The 21,225-nt window shown below is 42.5% G+C and overlaps 1 protein-coding gene across 3 annotated transcripts in view; it reads left to right on the forward strand.

Moving 5' to 3' along the window:
- Positions 1-38: 38 nt before the first annotated feature.
- Positions 39-21,225, forward strand: part of RAD54L2 (RAD54 like 2) — a 93,531-nt gene continuing 72,344 nt past the window's right edge. The window contains exons 1-3 of one of the 3 annotated variants that reach the window (XM_089919415.1): positions 39-249; positions 2,499-2,653; positions 8,888-9,033. The gene's annotated coding sequence lies outside the window, so the exon portion shown is untranslated. The remainder of the gene's footprint in view (positions 250-2,498; positions 2,654-8,887; positions 9,034-21,225) is intronic. The other 2 variants (XM_022572987.2, XM_022572986.2) reach the window with 2 other exon arrangements.

Here is a 21,225-nt window from a genome sequence, read left to right on the forward strand (position 1 = left end):
TCCGGGCGGCCGGGCGCGCGGGCCGAGAGGGGGACGCTTTCTGGCGCGGACCGCCAGCGGAGGCTGCGAGCGCCGCCGCAGGAGAAGACCGACGCTCAGCCGGAGCCAGCCTGCGGCGCCCGGGCCTGGCCGGCTGCTTCCCTCCACCCCAGACGCCGCTGCCGCAGGCACTGCCAAGGCGGGCGCAGAGGAACGCTCGGCCACTCGGCCCTGCCGGGCCCGGCGCGGCCCGGAGCCGCGGCGCGGGAGGTGAGTGCGGGTGCCGGCCCCCGGCTCCCTGCTCGGGCCGCCGGGACCCGCAACAATGGGGGCGGAGTGGAGACGCGGCCCGGGCCCCTGGCGCTCAGCGGCCTGGGTCAGCAAGCGGGTCCCGGCCGCCCAGGCCTTGGGGCGCTGGATCCGACCTAGGGAACTCCAGTGGCCGGAGGCTTGGCGGGGGTCTTCGCCTCCACCCGGGGCCGTGTTGGCTTGGTATTTAGAATTTTTGTAGCCGGGAAAGGGAGTTATAGGAGCACGGAGACTTAACTCTAGAGGCGTGCGCTCTTAGCGCCTGATGCAGACGCCCTGGAGGCTGGCCATAGCGGGTGGATTGCGGGGAGGATGCGTTTGGAATTCTAGGGGCCTTGGTGTGCCTGGTCCCTAAGGCGAATCGAGATGCGTCTCTCCCTGCCCTCCTCCCCACCCCCTCCACGCCCCCAGGTCCGTGAACTTGGCAGACCGGGATCAGACTGGGGAGAAAGAGTATTGAGTATTTAGCTTCTCTGAGGTAATCGGTGATTAGTTCCTGGAAAGGCAGGAGCTCAGCTGGGCACAGGGGAGTTGAGCAAAGGGCTGGATTCTCCAGGGCCCAGCATTCTGGAGTTGAGTGGTTCTCAGGTAGGGAACTTGTCGCAAGAATGTCTCGGTGAGTAGTGTTGGCTACCTTGGAGTTAGGGTGAAGCCGGAGTTGTGAATTGGAGAGTACAGAGTAGGGTTGGTAGGCTGCTGAAGTTGGAGAATTAGCTTTTTGTGGGCCATGGTGGTAGCAGCCTGTGAGATGAACAAGGGGCCTTTGCAGAGTGGGCTTCCTGATAGAGAATGACCTCTTACTGAGGGGGAGGGGTGACTCAGATCTTAGAATTCCTGTCCCTTGCTAGTGGATGTGGCTGACTGTGTTGGTGGCTGGACACTGAGGTAGATGGTGCTGGAAGGAGCGTTTGGGGGCTGAATTGAGTTTGTTCCTGAATAGAAGACAGTGTGGACCATTCCTTCTTACTCCAAGTCAGAATGGTAGCTGTCATTGACAGTGTTTTAAGTAAAGAATTTCTTTGTGGTATTTGGATCCAAAGCTTTCCTCTGTTCATTTATTTTCTCCTTTGTTTTTGAATTGTGACTCATACTTTCTTTTCAGCACTATGGCTGTTGTTTATGGTGATAGACAAACTTAGACAGTATAATATATATAAATTCTAGGGATTTTTCAGTCCAATTCTAAATCTAAATTAAGAGCCTCTTTTCACTAATTTATGTGTCATTGTTTAATGTATGCAACTCTAGAGAGGGATGTGAAAACTCTAACAGTTCATGTTGGTAAAAGTTCTGTATATCCCTAAACTTCATTTTCTCCTACTACCGTGAAGTCATTACGTTAAATCTGTTAAATCTTAGTGACCGTCATTTTAACTCTCCCAGGACATTATCTTCACTAGAAGTGTTGTCTGTCTGGTCTGTACACTGTGTCTCATCTGTATCATTGAAAGGCAATGTGCAAACTCCAAATAGCTGAGGCCTGCATCTGTGCACCAGAGCTCTCTCTATGTAGTATTCAGGCAAAAGTTGGTGTGTTGTCTATAGATGAGATATCAAATCTCATATGAAAAAAAAGTGTCAGAATCATTGCACTTTCAGAGTTTGTTTAGAGTGTTAGGAGTTGTATTGCCTCATTGGAGTATATTAGAGTATAAATTTTCAGGTGAGATGTGAGGTAATTCTGACTATTTGTAGTTGTACTGATGGTTCTGGGGATTATTTTTCCCCTTAATCTTTAAAAAATCATATATTTCCCTTGCACTGTATTATTTCTGTCTGTCTCTTTCTCTTAAGTTTTCTATCTTAAATAACTCATTCTTTCATAAACCAATATCTATTGAATTATGCCAGGCACTGTGTTGGGTACCTCTACAATGGTGATGTTTTTCATGTTTTAATAGTAATAGTTCATATTTCAGAAGTGGCTATAGGTCTATGAAGGAAGAAGTGATTCAGGCATATCAAGCTTTTAATCAGTAAAACCACTGAATAAAGTTTTTAAAAAGTATTGATTTTGACTAGTGACAATTGATTATCCTCATATATTTCCATGGGAAAAGTTCACAATGGTATGGGGTTGTTTTTGCTTTGTTTTATTTACATACACCTGTTAACTTTAAGTATGCCTGTAGACAAACCACAAGGTAAACATTTTGTTGCTGTGTGTGTCTTGATGAGCTATGATTTACAAATACTGTATATGTGCTTAGGTTCCCCAGGAAGCCATCACACTTTCCTTCCCACTGTGGTTTTGGGAGCATGAAGGCGTTGCTTACTCCCTTTGTCTGGTTCACTGTATGTAGGCTGGGAGTGTCTGCTGATGTCTTGGAGTGCTGTCTCCTAGAACAGGAGGAATAAGATTGAGGTAAGGCTCAGCCTGTTTGAAATTCCTTGCCTCTTAATTATTACTGCATAAATTATATTTGAATGCTTTTTTGCTTTAATTGTTAATCTCCCTTCCTATCTAGTTAAATGAAATTCTGTCCTTCGCTCTCTTCTCTATCTCTCTGTATGTATTTTGCCCAAAAATAAATGAAGAGGTTTAAAATCAAGACACTTAGATAATAAATAAATTCTTTGAAGTCTCTTTCATTTTTCCATCTGGAATATTCACTTGATCAAATAAAATGAAAACTGCTTTATTTTGTTGCTTTGAAGGCAAACTGACTGCTGAAAAATGTTTTGACTACCTCTTAGTCAGATGGATAACCTCAGAAACTCTTGGAAAGAAGGCTTAGAGTGTTTGATTTCTTTGGGAAGATTCTGAGGTGTCTAGTACAATGGAAAGAGCATGATCTTTGGGGTCATCCCATCTCTACCTCTTGCTTGCTTTTTGACCTGCGTAAGCTGTTAACCTTTCTGAGCCTTGTTTTTTAATTTAATTTAATTTTTTTCAGTCTGTGAAATGGGGTTAAAATAACCTCTGCAGGTTGTAGTGAGGACTGGAGATGAGGGCCTGGTGCTTAATGGGTGGTCAGTGCTTGCTGTTAGTAGTAGGTTGTGTATATCATTATGTGGGAGTTACTGTTCTTAGTAGTATTAGTAATAGGTGTGTGGCTGGGTGCTATGCATGGATGAGAGGTTCAGTTTCCTTGTCTGGTGAGGAAGGCAGCCTTCTGTCTACACCTGTTGGCACCCTGGACAGGTGAGAGAATTGTTGAGGTAGTCTTTATCCAGTACTGGTGGCCGGGAGTCAACACTATAAAGTCCAAGGTCATTCCTGGCACTGGTAGGTTTTTTCCTGGCAGTTTCTATGGAGAAGCCAGGAGGTAACTGTTTGGCATGTCCTTGTTTTGGGAACAGTGGGCATCCCCAGTGACAGAGTGCTGGAGTATGCCAGGCAGCATATTCTGTGTGGCCCCTGATCAGAATATTTCTCTAGCTTTCTTCTGTTGGCATCATATACCTGACTTTGGTCTTTTTGCCTGGAAGGCTCCAGATGCTGGAGAGATTTGTCGTCTTTCTCTAATTTGGGCTAGTTTGATAGAATCTAGCACTCTGTTCAGAAATGTTTTTGATGAACAGAAGGTTCACAGGCTTTGTTATAGAATTGTTCAGTTTTATTTTTTCCCTGTGAGAGGGGGAAAAAAAAAGTAGAGAGAAAAATAAGTATGAGCCAGACAGAAATGATTCAAAATAACTGGCCCTAAATCTCTTCCAGTCTTCCTTAGTCAAATTCCCCCTCCGTTTGGGGTGGTCTTTAACTTCAGTTAAAAGTAAATAATACTCCTCTGGCCTCAAAATACACGAACATCTAGATCCTGATATATCTCTACTTCAACATCTCACAAAGACCTTTATGACCTGGCCTCTTTGGTATCTTCCTTTCTAGTCCTCTTCTGCCACAATTCCTCTGTCACTTTATTTTTTTATTATTATTTTTTTGTGTGTGTGCGGTACGCGGGCCTCTCACTGTTGTGACCTCTCCCGTTGTGGAGTACAGGCTCCGGACGCGCAGGCTCAGTGGCCATGGCTCACGGGCCCAGCCGCTCCATGGCATGTGGGATCTTCCCGGACCGGGGCACGAACCCGTGTCCCCTGCATCGGCAGGTGGACTCTCAACCACTGCGTCACCAGGGAAGCCCTCCTCTGTCACTTTAGGCTCCAGTTATAGTGAGCTCCTTGAATGTCCCAGCATTCTCAGGCTATTTCTCCTACTAATATTCCTCCCGTTCTAGTGCTTGTTTGACTCTTAGGCTTGAATTTACTAGGAATTCAGGCACCATCGCTTAAAACTCTTCCTTGATTCTTCCCAGATTAGGCTGAATGCCTTTCCTTTGTATGGCATTGCAATCTGTGAAAGCTTCTTTCATAATCACTGTACTCTTAACTTTGGGTATTTTTGTGTGTTTTCTGTGCCTATGTTGTGACCTACGTGAGGGCAGGACCTCGTCTTGTTTAACTCTATATCCCAGTATCTAAACATTTCTGATACAGAAGTAGCTACTCAATAAATGTTTAGTGAAGAAATGAATGACCTCTGCATGTAAAATATCATGAAATCATTCCTTGTGGAGCTGGTGATGTGATGAGAGTTCTGATTTCATGGGTGCCTCAGATCCTGGCTGAAGCAGTGCTTCTGCCTTTGTATTTCCAGGTTGCTAAAAGCAATACATAATTTTGCTGTGAAAATGTGTTGCTTATTCCATATGTTTATGGTTTCGATGCTGGGGAGCTATTACTTGCTCTCTTTGGGTCTTGGCAAAAGTTTCCCTTCGAAGAGAATGTGACAGTTCTTTATGGGTATTATCTAGATCTTCCACTGGCCATTTACTGCTCTGAGCAATTTGTCCTCGTGTGAAGAACAGTGACTAGTCAGTTTGGGCTACAAGGTCTCTAGACAGCTACGTCCAGCCTGGGTGTAGGTAATGGATTTAACACTAGGATGTTGTGACTTTTGTCTGCTGATGGACTTTTTGAAGATCCAGCTGAGCTCAATGTGGCCATATTCAGGATATAAGATCATTTGCCCAAACTTTATTTAGGAATTTGAACTCAGTGATTATGAAATTATCTGTATTAGTCCTTTGTTCAGCCTAATACTGTACTAACACTGAAATTGATATATTAGTTCTTTGTTAGGAAGCTCTGTGTTCTGAGTTATTAACCTAGAAGTAATGGAATTGTGCCAATTCATTTAGTCACCCTCTTGGTTCTTCTTAGTGGTAAAATAACTTGAGAATATACTACCTAAATTACTTTGAATTAATTTTCATGGTTGATCAGACCACATAGGAACCCCATTGTCCAGGTGTAAGAAACTCTATTGAAGCCTACCTAATGCGGTTATTCTTTCATGTAGGTGACAAACATAACAGACTGAAGAAAAGGAAAGCATGAAAAGTAACTGTAGTTAAAGATAAAAATTGACATGAGATAAAAAGGAAAACTGAGACAAAGCATAAGGCACTTTAAATGTGGCAAGCAACTGTTAAATTGAAGAAATTTGTGAGCAGTGTTGAAATCTTGTGAAGAAAATTGTTATATAGGTTAAAAGCAATAAAAGCATGGACAATTTCAGCCAGCATAGGCACATTGAAGGTGCTAGCACCCATTTATGGTTTTATAGCACCATTGATGAAAGTGATATATAGGTAGAATTGAAAAATGTTTGCTTTACTATGATAAGTATACGTATACCTTTCATATGTATGATATTATTGTTTTATAAAACACTTTGATGTACATTTTACTTTACTACATCCTCCCAGCAACACTGTTAGGCAGATATCCCCATTTTATAGATGAAGAAGCAAACACAAAGAGGTGAAGTGGCTTGCTTTCAAGTTCACAAAGACAATAAGAAAAAAAGGTGGGACTTGATGCCAGGTTTTCTAAGTTTAGGGCCTTTTTTAACGTCCTCATGAGATATTGTTAGGGCTTCAGTTTGGGGGTTACAGTCACTCCTTATTCCAGGCTTCTGGCCAGTAGAGGATACACACAAAGAAGGTAGTGCCACACAGGGAGTAGAGCTTCTGCTCTATTAACAGCAGCCTAGTAACTCTGCAAGAGCTGGGTGTGGGGGGAACCTAGATGGAGCCTCCACCTTCCTCACAGATCCCTTACGGGTTATGAGAAACACCCAAAACCAGGTGGAGAGTTTTTGTCCTTGAAGCCCAGTGACACAAATTGGGATCTTCCTCCTAATGTGATGATGTTTAGAAATTGGAAGAAAAATGGAAATTTGGGAAAGAATCCTTTAAGTGTGATTCTGGATTGAGCTTAGGCTCTTTGTTCTCATTGTGCCATCCACTCTCACTGTCTTCCCCCACCCTATCTCTCTACCTTTCTCTTCTCTACTATTTCACCCACCTCCCACCTTAGTTTGGATGCTGGTTTGCCATGGTCCACAGTTACGTTGCTGCCCTCCCCAGGTCTGAGAACCTGCTTGAACCTTTGCACTCTGCCAGTTGCCAACCCTGAATTCTCTCCCCTGGCTTCTTTCGCTGCCCCTAGGCTGCCCAGTGTTTCTGGGGAGTCAGGAAAATGGGCTGCTTTGGTTGTCAGCAGTTCCCACTGCCTCACTTCAGTTGAGCTGTCTCTGCCCCTCCGGGTGCTCTTGTGCTGCATTTTCAGGGTCCCAGTTCCCACAGCAGCTGCTTGCACGTTTTGCAAGGCTGTTTTTCCCTCAGGCCCTAGACCTGCTCTCTGTCTGCCTCATTCTTGACCTGTGACTTCACTTTAGGGCTTGTGCTCACTAATTTTTTCCCCTTTCCTTTCTATTATGGCACTTTCATTACTCTTGCTTTTGGAAATTCCTTGACTTTTTTCCTGATTATGCAAGTAATATATGACCACAGTAAAATTCAGGCATTTTTTTTTTTAAATTTTATTTATTTTTTTAAAGTTTTTTCAGTTTACCCTTCCCCCTCCCCGGAGGCATTTTTAAATAAGGAAAGGAACCCATAATCCCATGTCTCAATGTTAACCACTATCATGAATTTGGTTTATATATATCCACACTTTTTTCCACTGTGTATGCTGACATGGATGTATTTGTGCTTCTGTATGTGTGTGAGATAAAGTAATTCCTTTTTACAGAAATGGAATAACAGTATATCTACTTTTCTATAATTTGCTTTCTGTCTTCATTTAATGCCTTTATTTTGGGCATTTTCCCATGTTTCGGACACATATCTATCTTTTAATAGTTACGTAGTTAATTTCTATCAATTTTCCTAGTCCCCTGGTGATAGCCATTTGTTTCTTTTTCTCTGCAGTTACAAGCATCCTTGTAAATATATCTTCGTATCTTCTGTACTCCGTATACTTCTTAGGATAAATTCCTACAAGTGGAGTTTCTGTGTCAAAAGTTATGCATGTTTAAAATTTTACTAGATATTATCACATAACTTTTTTTTTTTGTTTTTTGCGGTATGTGGGCCTCTCACTGTTGTGGCCTCTCCTGTTGCGGAGCACAGGCTCCAGGCGCGCAGGCCATGGCTCACAGGCCTAGCCGCTCCGCGGCATGTGGGATCTTCCCGGACCAGCCCGTGTCCCCTGCATCGGCAGGCGGACTCTCAACCACCGCGCCACCAGGGAAGCCCTGTCACATAACTTTTGAAAGATTATATCAATTTATATTTCTCCTCTAACACTGAACATTGTCAATAAATTTAATCTTTGACAATTAAAACCTAGATAACTTTTATTTACATTTCCTTAAATGTAAGTGATGAGCATCTTTTCATGTTTTTGTTTCATATAAAGATTGATCAATTAATTAATTGATTACTCAGTTATCTTCTTTCTAGCATCTTCCTATTCTCCCTCCCTCCCCTTTTTGTTTTTACCTACATACAAGGTAGAACCATAGTAACTTGACCTCTAATGCCATCCTAGCCCTCTCCTTCCTGTCCCTTTTATCTAAAATGCAGTTTTACTGCCATTTCCTCACTACTTGCTTTATCTATATTTCTTAATCCTTTGTGGTCTGGCTTCTGGTCCTGTTTTTCTCCTGAATACTATCTCTGAGTGAATTCCTTGTTGCCCAGACAAAAATGTTTTTCTTGATGTTTGTTCTCCCTTGTTTTGACTAATTCCCCATTCCCTACCATCTTTGCAGGGAGGGAAGCTGCATATGAGTGGACTTTTTATTATGGAAAATTTCAAACATACAACAGCAGGGAGTATAGTATAATGAACCCCATGGACCCATCACTCAATTTCAATAGTGACCAATATTTCCCCAATTTTTTCTTTCAATTGTCCTTCCCACCTTTTTTTGCTGTTATTGGCATATTTTAAAGCTAAATCTCAGACTTTGTCACTGAGTGTGTGTCTCTAACTAATAAGAATATTTTTTTTCTTAAACACCATTACCTTGCCATTTTCTACCCTGATAAAAATTAACATTTCCTTAATAGTGAGGACTTGATATTTAATCCTGTCTCTAATACCTGCTGTTTAACTTGGGCAATTTTTAAACTTGTTTTCTCATCTTGAAATGCAGTGAGATAATGATGATAATGCTGCCTAATAGGGTGGTTGTGAAGTTACCTCATTTATTCCCATATGAAGTGCTTAGCACTGTGCTTTACCTACGTGGGAGCTCAAAATTTTTTGCATTTACTCTGTCTTCATCTATCCATTCATTCAGCAGATATTTATGGAACACATATCTGTCAGCTGAAGAGGAGACACTGACCTTGGCTTCTAAGATTCTGCACTGTCCTGATTCTCTGCCTGCCTCTCAGATGTTTAAAAACCCCTTCCTTTTTCCTCCTGGATGTGGATGTAACCCAGGTTTGTTGTTTTTCCTTTTCTATTCCCTCTGTAGTCTGACCCTCAGAAATCTAGCTCTTTCACTCCCACCACTTCAGGCTATCCAAGTGACTCAATTCTATAACCCTGGTTTCTTTACCAAGCAACAAACCCACATTTCATCCTGGCTTTTAGACATGTCTTTCTGGTCATGGGAATGAGTGTAAAGTGCCCTGAACTGAGTCTGCCCACCAGGGCTTCACTCAATCTTGCCACTAACTCCATGGCTTGGGCAGTTCAGTCACCTCTCTTGATCTTGGTGTCCTCAGTCAGAAGGATGGTAGGGCTGGATTAGAGTCTGAAGTCCTGTGCAGCTTTAAAATCCTCTCAGCTGTGACAAGGTGGTTTCAGAAATGTCTTGCTCAGCATATGTGGGACCACATGCATCATTCTACTCCCCAAACAAGTTTCTGGCCTTTCCCATCTGGCCTCTCTCAGGATATCCAGGCTTCATCCTATGGCTTTTCCCTTTCATTTGTCTTCAACATAGGGCCAGTTATCTTGTGGCTAGTTCTTCAGTTAATCCTGACTCCTGGCTCTTCCAGAAACATACATTTAGCACTTTTCAGCTTTGTGTCTGTATTCACATTGTTTTCTTTGGCTGTCCTATTCACATTGTTTCTCCTGAACCTGTGTTCTTGCCGATTGAATTTCTGACCATCTTTCTAGACTAAGTTCAGGTGACAGCTTCATCCACATTGGAAGTGAGTCCTCCCTCTTCTGACTCTCATGACTGGCAGTGCATCAGTAACATTTTACAGTATGCCTGGTGCTTCAGCTATTTGTGTGTGTTAAGCTTTTCTTCCCTCCTAGTGTAATCTTCTTGAGGATAGGTACCACGTTTACACTGCGTGTAATTTTGCATCCTACAGTGTCCAGCACAATTCTTTGTACTAAGAGTTTGCAATAAATACTGATTGAATAAGTGACTGAGCTAAAGTAGACTTTGCTTCAAGTTAAGAACACTTAAGGAAATGCTTTTATTTTATTTATTTTTTATTTTTTTGCGGTACCTGGGCCTCTCACTGTTGTGGCCTCTCCCGTTACGGAGCACAGGCTCCAGACGCGCAGGCCCAGCGGCCATGGCTCACGGGTCTAGCCGCTCCTCAGCATGTGAGATCTTCCCGGACCGGGGCACGAACCCGTGTCCCCTGCATCGGCAGGCGGACTCTCAACCACTGCACCCCAGGGAAGCCCTTTATTTATTTTTTAATAAATTTATTATTTATTTATTTATTTTTGGCTGCATTGGGTCTTCGTTGCTGCACGCAGGCTTTCTCTAGTTGTGGTGAGTGGGGGCTACTCTTCATTGCAGTGCGCGGGCTTCTCGTTGCGGTGGCTTCTTTTGTTGCGGAGCACGGGCTCTAGGCGCGTGGGCTTCAGTAGTTGAGGCACGCAGGCTCTAGAGCGCAGACTAAGTAGTTGTGGTGCAAGGACTTAGTTGCTCCACGGCATGTGGGATCTTCCCGGACCAGGGCTCGAACCCATGTCCCCTGCATTGGCAGGTGGATTTTTAACCACTGCGCCACCAGGGAAGCCCAAGGAAATGTTTTTAAACCTAAAAGGCCGAGCTTGTGAAATGGTACTAATTCAGGTACTAATTCCTTGAACTCAAAATTCAAAGAATCCTCTGCTTTCCTGTCCTATCTCAGAGTTGAGAAGATTTTCCAACTCTTTGGGTAATACAGTTTAGCTTCTCCAAAGCATAGCTGGTCATACTACATACTGTCATCATGGAGTAGCTAAAGGTAATCACCAACATTAATTGAAAGCTAACTTACTGTGTGCTAGGCAATATGCTAATTATTTTTTTCACTTAATTAAAAAAGAAATCTTACATATGTACTGTTATTCTTCTCATTTTATAAAGAAAGAAATCTAGGTTTAGAGAAATTAAGTAACTTCTTTAGTATTCCTTAGATACAAAGTGGCAGTGCTGGGACTCTGACCCAGGCCATCTCGTCCCAGAGCCTTTATTCTTCACTGGTGTGCTGCTTTCCTGTCCAAAGCATGTTTACTACCAGTTGGCTCTTTTATGTTTATTTTCTAGCACTTATCAAATACCTTGCATGGATTTTTTCATTTCTCCCCACCAAACCAGCTATCCCTCTACTGTTCTTTCTGATTTTGGTGAAGGGTATGACAGACTTCAAGCCTCAGATTCATATATAATTTTTCCTTTTCCTTCCTGTGACTTTTCCTTGTTAACGCCTTACCCCTTCTCCACTCTTTCTGGTTTCTTTCCTCTTAACCCAGGGCCTCCAGGTATAGTCCTGGATTATGATGGTTGATTTTCCTTCCTTCCTTCTCTCATTTTTATAGTCCTTCTGAAAGGGTTGTCTATCACCCATTTCTCTCCAGTTAAAAATCCTTCTGCTGTTCCTGTAGCTGGGGTTCCTAAAGCCAGTTTTCAAATAGTGCTCCACATAGTTACCAGTGTTCTTTTTTTTTTTTTTTTTTTTTTATTTATTTGGTTGCATCAGGTCTTAGTTGAGGCAGGCAGGCTCCTTAGTTGTGGCATGCATCTAGTTCCCTGAACAGGGATTGAACCCGGGCCCCCTGCATTAGAAGTGTGGAATCTTAACCACTGCGCCACTAGGGAAGTCCCACCGGTGTTCTTTTTAAATTGGGAATTCAGATGATGCCACTTCCCTGCTTGAGATCCTTTAGTGGCTCCCACTGGGGGCACATGGACTGTGGGAAGGATTGCATGGAGACAGATACTGAGGCCACTTCTGAGCTCAGCAGAGAAGGGCTCGATGGCATAATAGTTATGTCTGCCAGAGGTGCAGACAGGAGAGTGGTGCCAAGTGCCACATATTTGCCAATTTTTATATAAGACGAAGTTCAGACTCCTAAACAAAGTCCTCCAGAGACTGCTGGATCAAGATCTGGCCTGTCTTCTTCTCACAGTTTCCCCATTTACTCCCCCAGCCTCTATTCCTATGGAACTGTACTTCTGCATATGTCATTACCTCTCTCTGAATGACTTCATCAGTCTCTTCTTTTTTTTTTTCTTTTTGAATTTTATACAGCAGGTTCTTATTAGTTATACACTTTATACGTATTAGTGTATACATGTCAATCCCAATCTCCCAATTCATCACATCACTGCCCCACCCCACCCCCGCCACTTTCCCCCCTTGGTGTCCATATGTTTGTTCTCTACATCTGTGTCTCTATTTCCATCAGTCTCTTTTTAAGGAAAGAAGACATTGTCCTTTGACGTTCAGATCTGTTGCCTCCTCTGGGAAGTCTTCACCAGCCTTTCCAGGCAAAATTATTTCCTTCTCTGTCCTGTAGAACCTTTTCCTTCCTCCCTCCCTCCCTTCCTTTGAAATATAATTCACATACCATAAATTTCCACCATTTTAAAGTGTTTTAATTCAGTGATTTTTAGTATATTCACAAGGTTATGCAACCATCACCACCATCCAGAACATTTCCTTTCTTTTTTTTGTTTTTGTTTTTTGATTAATTATTTTATTTATTTATTTTTGGCTGCGTTGGGTCTTCGTTGCTGCGCGCGGGCTTTCTCTAGTTGCTGCAAGCGGGGGTTACTGTTCGTTGTGATGTGCGGGCTTCTCATTGTGGTGGCTTCTCTTGTTGTGAGCATGCGCTCTAGGCGCACAGGCTTCAGTAGTTGTGGCACGTGGACTCTGGAGCGCAGGCTCAGAAGTTGTCACCCATGGGCTTAGTTGCTCCTCGGCATGTGGGATCTTCCCAGACCAGGGTTCGAACACGTGGCCCCTGCATTGGCAGGCGGATTCTTAATCATTGTGCCTCCAGGCAAGTCCCAAAACATTTCTTTTCTGCAAAAAGAAACTTGTACTCATTAAGCGGCCACTCCCTAATTCTTCCTTCCCCCTACCCACAGGTAACCACTAATCTACTTTCTGTTTCAATGGTTTTGCCTATTCTGGGCATTTCAGATAAATGGAATCATATAGTATGTGGCCTTCTGTGACTGGTTTGTTTCACTTAGCATAATGTTTTCAAGTTTGCCCATGCTGTAGCATGCGTTAGTACTTCCTTCCCTTTTATTGCTCGATAATATTCCACTCTATGGATATGCTACATTCTGTTTATCTAGTCATCAACTTTAGTCATATGTTATACTTACCAGATTGCTCATCTTACGTGTTTATGTATCTGTGTCAGTTGACTGGATGATTCCTGGAGGGCTCCAGTCATCACTCTGTGACCAGGGTTCTCTCATCTCTGTATCTTTAGTACCTACCAGTACTGGTCAATACTAGGTGCTTAATCAGTACTTATTTATTTTATTTTTTAATAAATTTACTTATTTATTTATTTTTGGCTGCATTGGGTTTTTGTTGCCGTGAGCGGCTTTCTCTACTTGTGGCACGTGGGCTTCTCATTGCGTGGCTTCTCTTGTTGCGGAGCACAGGCTCTAGGCATGAGGGCAACAGTAGTTGTGGCATGCAGGCTCAGTAGTTGTGGCTCGTGGGCTCTAGAGCACAGGCTTAGTAGTTGTGGCACATGGGCTTAGTTGCTCCATGGCATGTGGGATCTTCACGGACCAGGGCTCGAACCTGTGTCTCCTGCATTGGCAGGTGGATTCTTAACCACTGTGCCACCAGGGAAGTCCCAATCAGTACTTATTGATGAATCATTTTATCTCCCTTTCCAGAAAACCGGACACTTTCTGCCTTTTCAGTGCACCTCAGATCCAAGTCATGACTCCTGTGTGGAATGTCTTCTCCTCCCCGCATCACTTGTCTAATTCTGCCTTGCTTCAGGGGTTGCCTCAAGGTTTGCCTCCTCCGGGCTTCTCATTGCCGTGGCTTCTCTTGTTGTGAGCACACGCTCTAGGCGCGCAGGCTTCGGTAGTTGTGGTGCGTGGGCTCTAGAGCGCAGGCTCAGTAGTTGTCGCCCATGGGCTTAGTTGCTTTATTAAGTGCTTAATGCACTTAATAAAGTGCATTTATTAAGGCACTTAATAAATGTAATCTTACCTATGTCTTTAAGTAGATTGACACTAAGCCTAACAACACTAAGATTCCCTTTTTTCACTCCCAATAAAAAGGTGCTTTAATTTTTTAATGGAATTATAGCTAACATTTTACCTTGCTTAAATTGCAGAAGGAAGAAAAAGAGAGTAAGAAATAATGATTGATTGATTGATTTTAATATTTATTTATTTATTTATTTGGCTGCACCGGGTTGTTTTTGCGGCATGCGGGATCTTCATTGCTGCTTGCGGGATCTTTAGTTGCGGCATGTGGGATCTAGTTCCCTGACCAGGGATCGAACCTGGGCCCCTGCATTGGGAGTGCAGAGTCTTAACCACTGGACCACTGGGGAAGTCCCCAGAAATAATGATTTAAGTAGTGGGGTAATTTATACTCACCATTTTACTCCGTGAGTACCCAAAGGCAGTGGATGCAGTCAGTGTTGTTAGTTAATAAGATTGACAAAACTTATAAATGTAAAGAATTCTTGACCATTGGCAGAAGAGAAATTGTTTAGGTGGTGTGGTGATGAGTTGGTAAGTATTCAACGGTGAGGGGATGGGGAGGAAGAATTGAGGGCCAATGAAGAATTGCTGAACTGGTCCAAGCAGCAAGATATGCGAGAGGTTTAATTTCTGAATATTATACCCTTTTGGAAATATTTTTGGTATATACATCTACAGGAATACATACATAAAACTATTCATACTGTATTTATATGTGGACAATAGGAAAGGCTTTTCAAGGGTGACTTTAACTATTGATGATCTTTTTTTTTTTTTTTTTTTTTTGTGGTACACGGGCCTCTCACTGTTGTGGCCTCTCCCGTTGCGGAGCACAGGCTCTGGACGTGCACGCTCAGTGGCCATGGCTCACGGGCCCAGCCGCTCCGCAGCATGAGGGATCTCCCCAGACCAGGGCACAAACCCATGTTCCCTGCATCGGCAGGCGGACTCTCAACGACTGTGCCACCAGGGAAGCCCTGATGATCTTTTTTACGTGCTGCTTTATGCCCTCATGTGAGCCCTGGCTAAGATGGGGTCCTTGTAATAGATACCCAGTGAACTTTTGTTGGCAGTGTGAGAGCTTGCCCTGTTGGTCACTGGATATGGCTATGGATAAAAGCAGTCACAGCCTGAAAAATATGATGCAGCTCAGGAGGGGGATGAGGTCAAACAGGATTTGTTCACTGATGGTTTGATTTTGTGGAGAGAGAATACATGTATAAAGATACTGATTTTACAGTTATAAAGTCCTATCTATTACTGTAAAACAAAAGAATAAAGAAGAAAGTAATAAGTTTTTTGGTAAAACTATCACTCAGATAAAAATGGTTAACCTTTTGGTGCATTTCTTTCTTGTCTTTTTTTCCCCCTATGCATATATAAATACTTGCACATGTGTAATTCTATTTTTAAAATTGGGATCTAAATATTTATAAGTTTTTTGCACTTTTTATACAACATTATATTGTAAAAATGGTCTTGAAAATCTTCCCCTGAATTGCTCTACTGTATCTATTTTATGTTCTCAGAAAAACTTTTCCTCTAATAGGTCAGAAACCTCTTTGGCAGAGCCATCTGTTTCATATATTAATAGATTTTTTCATGAACCTCACCAGGTCTGTCTTGCAAGCTCTGGTTAGGGCAAATTAGAATTCACTGATTGACCCAATCGGTGCTCTCAGTACAGATTCCTCTATCAGAGACTTGTGACCTGGTCTCATCTGTCAGCTGGGCCCTGTTAGACTTGCCCTTCATCTACTGACTCTGCAGTCGATATTTCAGATTAAACGTTTAAAAAAAAAAACATTTTAGATGTTTAGAGGACGGCTTGTGGGTTTTTTGTTGTTGTTTGTTTTGTTTTTAATCAAAACCATGTGCTCTGGCAGCATCTTAAAGAACAATTCCATGTCAAGGGCATTTTGGCAAGTTTTTCTCCTTTGAAGATTCATTTCTGTTAATATTTCATAAGTGAAAGTAGGAAGTAATACCTTGTGACATGTATAATCAGTACATTCCTTATAAGAAATCAAATGTGTGAAACAATAGCAGCATCAATAAATTAGCCTGTTGAAGTGGAAACTCTTTTTCACATTTACTGTGTTTGAATTTTGTCTCCATTGATATTCTTCCTTCCCCAGGTTATATCTCTCCAGCTGCCTAACCTCTCATAAGGAATCTTGAATCTTAAGCTGAATAGAGCATTTAGTTCATACTGCTTACATAAATCTTACCTTTGGCATAGCAGGGAGAATATCTACGTTCCAGATACTTTTCATTTAGTAACTTTGGTGTCTTACACTTGGTAACTTTTGCCTCACCTGACTGCTTCAGAACTGGTACATTCTAAAGCCTTCCTTGGTTCCCTTCTTGAGCTATGGGTTGGCCTTTTGGTGTGGGTTATTCCGGCTCTCTCCATGTCTTTACTTCCCTACTATTTTATCCACTCATTGTTTGTAGACTTGGTTTATCCAGTTTTGTCTGGGAGGAATGCCTGTTTTCTGGGCTTGGGGCCAATTTTTACTTAACTTTTGGGTAAAACTACAGTATCCCAGCTGCTATTTCCAGAGATGAGCTCTCTGAAACCAGTTTTATTTGTTTAGAAACCAGATAGCACATATTATGGTGGAAGATGTTACACACATTTTAGAAATAAAAATAGGCTCTCCCTAAATGGGACATCGGTTGCCTGTATGATAACCAACACATGGATGTGTATTGTACAATTTCAGCTACCAGCCAGGACTTCAGGTGGGCTGGAGCTGTGGTAAGGCTATAGTGTTTTCATGAGAGACACTGTGAAATAAGCTTCACATCTACATAGGATTTGTTTGTGTTGTGTTAAGTTATTGAGTCCTTATTATGTTACTGTTTTATATGCTGCATGAATACTTGCAGCACCTGAAGTATAGGTGTCATTACCCCAAATGAGGAAAAGGTAAATTTGCTCTGGTTAAATGGCACCATTAACTAGGGTCTCTCTTGACATCTAAGAGTTCCCACTCCATGATATACTTGTTGCCTCTTCAGCAGTGCTGATAGTAAAAGCTGGGCTATATTGTAGCATCTGGCCTCCAGTCTGGGTTGGTGTCTGAGGAGGAAGTGACAGCAGCACCATAGGCCCTGGTTAGGGAAACCTGGAAGAGAAGTCTTATGTGTCTTTTTCACCTGAAGAATAGTAACCCACTAGCCCTGTTTATTTTACCTCCTAACTAGTTCTCAAATCTGGCCTTTCCTCTGGCTTTTTTACTGGCTATTTCCTGTCTTCTCTTATTCCATCTTACAATTTCCTCCAGCAAATATTTCTTCCAGACCATGTTTTGGATACTTACAATGTGCTAAATACTGAACTGTGTAATTTCACAGTACAATTTACATTTATATTATATTCTTTCACCACCTCATTCTCTTAATAATCCTTGAAGGTAAGGGGTACCTCCACTTTACAGGTGAGGAATCTGTGGCCCAGAGAGATTGACTTGCCTAAGGTCACACTGAAAAAATGAGTTGGGATTTCAGTTTGAAACTGCATATACCTATGCTTTTATATTCTATAACATTCTATGGTGCAGAGTGATCTTTATAAAAGACAGAGCTCGGGCTTCCCTGGTGGTACAGTGGTTGAGAGTCTGCCTGCCGATGCAGGGGACATGGGTTCGTGCCCTGGTCCAGGAAGATCCCACATGCCGCGGAGCGGCTAGGCCTGTGAGCCACGGCCTCTGAGCCTGCGCATCCGGAGCCTGTGCTCCGCAACGGGAGAGGCCACGACAGTGAGAGGCCCGTGTACCGCAAAAAAAAAAAAAGACAGAGCTTATCATGTTATTTTGATCTTCCTTGTAGGATAATATCCAATCTCCTTAACATATACAGGGTGCTCCGTGATCTTTGCCTTGTTGCTTTTCCAGGTTCATTTTCTACTCTTCCCCCATACTCTCTACTTTACGCTCTAGTAACACAACCTTCTTGGATTTGTTTAATTTCACATTCTGCTCTTTCTTGTCTCTCAATTACTGTTCATAGAGTTCCCTATCTTTGAACTCTTCCCTCCTCTTCTCTATTCATCTCCATTATCTCATCCCCTCTATCCCCTACCCAACTCCCCACCCCCCCACCCACCCTGCCATTACCTAACTCTGTCCAACTCTTTCTTCAAAACTCGCTTTGGGCCTCATTCCTCTTAATGCTTGATCTGACCTGACCTGTGTTTGCTCTTTATCTTTGTGTCCCCGGTAGATGGTAGTTGTTTAATACGTTTTTGTTAAGCTGAGCAGAAGTTTTGGAGTTATCACTCTCTAGAAAGAGACATTCTAGAGACCACCAAACTTTCTTCATGGTGAGCTGTTTTGTCAATTTTAATAACTTAGAGTAGGTAATGGTCAATTTCTGACATGAGGGATGTAACCTGTTACTAAAAACGTTTTTCTGATTTTAGTACTTGAATGTATTAGAACTATCTTTGTGGAACCATCTTTTTTCTCCCTTTCTTAAAAAAAAAAAATTTATTTATTTAGGCTGTGCCAGGTCTTAGTTGTGGCACACGGGATCTTCGTTGCAGCATGTAGCATCTTTTAATTGCAGCACGCGGGATCTTTTCAATTGTAGCATGCAGGCTCCTAATTGCAGTACTCATGCAGGATCTAGTCCCCTGACCAGGGATCGAACCTAGGCCCCCTGCATTGGGAGCGCAGAGTCTTACCCACTGGACCACCAGGGAAGTCCTCTTTCTCCTGTTTTAAATTGGACTTCTATTGCTGTTCACTATTCTTTGTTGGCTAGTACCCTGGCTAGGAGGCTGAATCCTTAGGTAATGGATTTGGTTTCATATGGTGTATGTGCTTTCCAACTATTGGTTCTCAGTCATCATCTCTTCTGTTCTTTCTCTGAAGCTTTATAGAACAGCCTCATTCAAGATCTCAGAGCCTCTTTATGTGAGGGTACAGAGAATATGCATTTTAGTAAAAGAACTTCTTGATTTCTAAGTCATGGTTTTTACACATCACCACTCCCCTGCCCCCTTGTGTTTATCACCAGAGTCAGCAGTTCGAATGTAGAATACCATGACATTTGCTTCGTCACTTCACTGAGAAGCGTTTATTCCTTTTAAACTCTTTTCTGTGTGTAAGCATTCAGTAGTATCTTTAGTGAGTTTTAACTGATTGTTAAGTCTGCACATAATGAAAGTATTGACTTTCCCTGACATTGGAAAAGGCCCAGATATGGGAGGATTAGTTATTAGGTGGCAGAGTATCAGCTTGTCCTCTACAGATCATGATCCCTTTTTCTTTGCTGAAGTTCTGTTCACATAATTCTTTAGACATGCTATGGTTATTTTCAAATCTTCCGTAAAAATCAGTTACTTCCTGTTGTTTAGAGTCAGCTCAGAGGGAGACAACTTTTGGAAAGCAAAATTAAATAATTGATTCAGTTACTGATGGGCTTTTCAGAGTTTGTCCACTGGCTATAGCATCTTTATCCCAGTGTTAATGCGTTATATAGATACAAGCCTTCTGAAGTAGTTGAAACTGCTACCAGGATCCGGTAAGAACTCAGGTTCTTACCACAGGTCAGGAGTATCTTGCCCAAAGCAGTGAAGCAATTTGTCTGTCTGTGTTACACAGGAAAACAACAAATGCCCACTGTGGTGTGGGCCCCAGTTAGCAGAATGCAGTAGATTTGGGGTCCTCCTTTATATGTAACTGAAGATATTGATTTGTTGTCTAGGATGCCTAACCAAATATAGAGTAAGGACTTAGAAATAGAGGGATTACCTCAGAAGTATAAGTGGGGCTCTTGGTGTCTGCCCTTTCCTTTAATCCTCTAAAAAAGAGGCTAATTAATTTTATTAGGATTCAGTAAATCATAGATATATATGGCTTCTTGGGTAAACCATATATAGCCTGTTGAAGAAACTAGGCCAGGTGTGATGTTATAATAGGGAGAAAAAAGAATTTAAAGGGTACAGTCACAGCTTTGTGGGAGCATGTAGTATATGTTATTTGTATGTTTATAATAGGATGCTATTAAGAAACACATGAGGATCATGTGTTTGATTCCTTTTTACAAATCTAAATGAGGGAAGCTTTTTTTTTAATATTTATTTATTTGGCTGCACCGGATCTTCGTTGTTGGCATGCAGGATCTTTAGTTGTGGCATGAGGGATCTTTTTAGTTGAGGTGTGCAGGATCTAGTTCCCTGACCCGGGATGAAACCCGGGCCCCCTGCATTGGGAGTGTGGAGTCTTAACCACTGGACCACCAGGAAAGTCCAGCGGGAAGCTTTATTTCTTCCCATTTTGTTGATGATAATGGAGGGTGTGGGACACCTGAAGGCAGTGTCTAGAGATGAGAACAAAGAGGACTTTTCAGTCCTGTACAGCACAGTCTGATTGCCAGTCTCAGATGCTTTGGGAAGCCTACATAAGTTGCCAGGATTGAGCTTCATGAACATGTATAAAGATTGAGCCTCCTCAGTCTCAGATTCTTTTCTGTTGAGATTCAGACCTTTTGTCTATAGGGTTGCTTAACACCAGTGCCCATGGGCCCCCCGTCTCTTGTTTTTAAGGAAAGGAGGCTTTTTTTTTTTTTTTGGCTGCTGTGGGTCTTCATTGCTGCACTTGGGCTTTCTCTAGTTGCGGCGAGCGGGGGCTACCCTTCATTGCAGTGCACAGGCTTCTCATTGTGGTGGCTTCTCGTTGCGGAGCACGGGCTCTAGGCACGTGGGCTTCAGTAGTTGTGGCACGTGGGCTCAGTAGTTGTTGCTCGCGGGCACTAGAGCAGAGAATAGCCTTATGTCCTTCTGTTGCATTCCTGCAAGGATGTTCTCCCTTCACGGTATAGGTAGATTTTTAGGAATCTGACCCTCTTGGCTCTTGCTTTTGTATGATTAGTCCCTCCTCTGTTTATACTTTTGAATTGTGAGCTCATCTTCAGTAAGGCTTTATCTTGGTGGTCCAGGTTGAGGTATATGCAAGAGATGTTTTACATTTATTTCTAGGCAACTAGGATGTATCACTTGCTTGGGGCCTCGGTTAGTTTTGGTTAATTTCTTGAACCACCTAGGTAAGTATGTATTTCAACCTCAAATTGGTTTGAGGGCAGACTTCTGGTTACAGACTCCCATTGGATGGATACTTTTTTTCTCCCCTCTGACCTAGATTGACACAAGATTTTATGTTGTCTTCTGTGTTGGTGGTTAG

Source organism: Delphinapterus leucas, chromosome 10 (assembly GCF_059928025.1).
Source record: "Delphinapterus leucas isolate spDelLeu-1000000601 "Yukka" chromosome 10, BTC_Dleu_Yukka2, whole genome shotgun sequence".
In the NCBI taxonomy this organism is placed as follows: domain Eukaryota; kingdom Metazoa; phylum Chordata; class Mammalia; order Artiodactyla; family Monodontidae; genus Delphinapterus; species Delphinapterus leucas.